Below are 1,978 nucleotides of genomic sequence, written 5' to 3'. Positions count from 1 at the left end.
ATCCGCGACGGCCTTCCGCTCAAGCCCCAGTTAGATTTTTACTTGTTGCAGCTCGGCTGTCTTCTCTCCAAGGGAGATGGAAATCCCGTCGACAGTGCCTCTCAGGGCTTGGAGCTCTTCGTTATCTTGGGCGTTGGCCAGCTGCGTCCTAGTAACCAATTGCCTCTTGGAGACGAACGACCTCGTCCGCCGTCCGACGGAATCTCCCTTTGTACTCTTCTACCTGCCGGCGCCAGCTGGCCCGCTGCACATCGTGGCTCACCTCAGCATCTTAAAGCTACTTCTGGAGGTCGAAAACATTTGTGACCATATCTGCTCATCCCGCGCTGTGAGTCGGGATGAGTTCCCTTCCAGTTGGCCGATCCTCCTCTTCGCAGCTGACAGCTCCACCTTAAGGGCGCTGATCCTGGCTTCTTGAGCCCAAAGTTCGGTCGCTGGCGCTCTTCGTGCATTCCTCGAGCTCCTTTGCAAAGTTCGCCTTCCTCCGGCTGTAGTCCATGATTGCCTTCACTTGGAGACTCCTGAAGTGGGCGGCCTTAGCGGCGGCCTCGGAATAGCATTTTTTCGACTTGCGGAGCTCGTCCTCCGACTTTATCAACTTCTTCGTCAGGTGGAGGACCTCCTTTTTGAGCCGTTGAATAGTTGACTTCAGCGGGACCCCCAGGGGCAAGGGGAGTGCTTCAGCGGGGTGCTGCCATCGGAAAATGCAAATGTCAAGAGAGGCAGGAAAGAAGGAGCGAGGGGAAGGAAAGACCATCCACAATAAGGAATTCAACTTTATTGATTAATTTTGAAGACAAACGGAAAGGAAATATGGCGACAAAAGAAAGGTACAAGGTCGGAGGTCTCAGACCTCGGGGGCAGGGGGTGGAGAGCCCGGCGCGGAAGGTGCGACTGCGGCAGCGGCGGACGAAGGGGCGGCCTCGTCGTCAGACGCCTCCAAAAAGCCGAGATCAAGATCGGGGGTATCTGCTGGCCACCCTCTCTCGGCAGAGCTCGAACCCCTTGGTGAACGCCTCCAGGCCGAACTGGACGTTCAGCTCCCTCATCTCTGCGGAGGCCTTGAACTCCTCCACCGCAAGGGTCCTGGCCTCCGAGACCAGAACCGAAGTTTGCTCAGCCAGATGGGCGACCTCGGCCTCCGCCTTCCTTGCCGACTCCTCCAAGCTTCGCCTCTCCTCCTCCCGGGCTCGTCTTTCCTCTTCCCGGTCTTGTCTCTCTCTCTCCAGGGCCTCCCGGAGGGCAGCCACCTCTGCCGTCTTCGCTTGAAGACGAGCAACCTCATCTTGGCAACGCTCCTCCGCCCGAAGAAGATCCCTTCTCATGCGGCCCGACGCCTCGACATAGGCGAAGAGCTGGTGCCCGATCTGCAAGGATAGATGGAGAATTACAGCAAAGATCGAGCAACTGTGCAAATAAAAATCCGCTTACCTCAAGAAAGGACCCCAAGGTGTCCCAGGCCCGCTGCTCGGGATCGGCACGGTCGATCCTCTCCACGACATCGGACAGAATGCAACCATCGAGCAGCCGACGGATCAAAGCCTTATCGTTGAAGGGATTCTCCGATCCCCCCTCGGAGCAGACGGACTCGTCTGCAGCGGCTCGGTGGCTGCTCGGCCTGCGGGCCATCGATTTTCTCCTCCTCCCCGTGGCGGGCGCCTCCGCGGGGCGGACCTCCGGAATGGGGACCCCGATCGGCGGGCTCCTTGAGGGAGCCCGGGGGGCCGCTGGCTCAGCATCCGAAGGAATGTCGATTGCCGGGGTCGCCTGGATGGGCGCAGCCAAGCTTGTCTCCTCCACCCTGGCCCTCTTCGCCGAGCCAGAAGTCACCGCGCCCTTCCTTTTCTGGGCTCTCATGGCCTTGGCGAGCATCCGTGTGGCTTCGGCGTCCATTACTAAAAAAAAAAAAAAAGGAAAAGAAAAGAAGAAGGAAAAAGCGGCACCGATCAGTCCAGACTCAAAAAAAAAAAAAAAAAAA

This window comes from Elaeis guineensis, chromosome 5 (assembly GCF_000442705.2).
Source record: "Elaeis guineensis isolate ETL-2024a chromosome 5, EG11, whole genome shotgun sequence".
In the NCBI taxonomy this organism is placed as follows: Eukaryota; Viridiplantae; Streptophyta; class Magnoliopsida; order Arecales; family Arecaceae; genus Elaeis; species Elaeis guineensis.
This window is presented reverse-complemented; position numbering follows the sequence as displayed.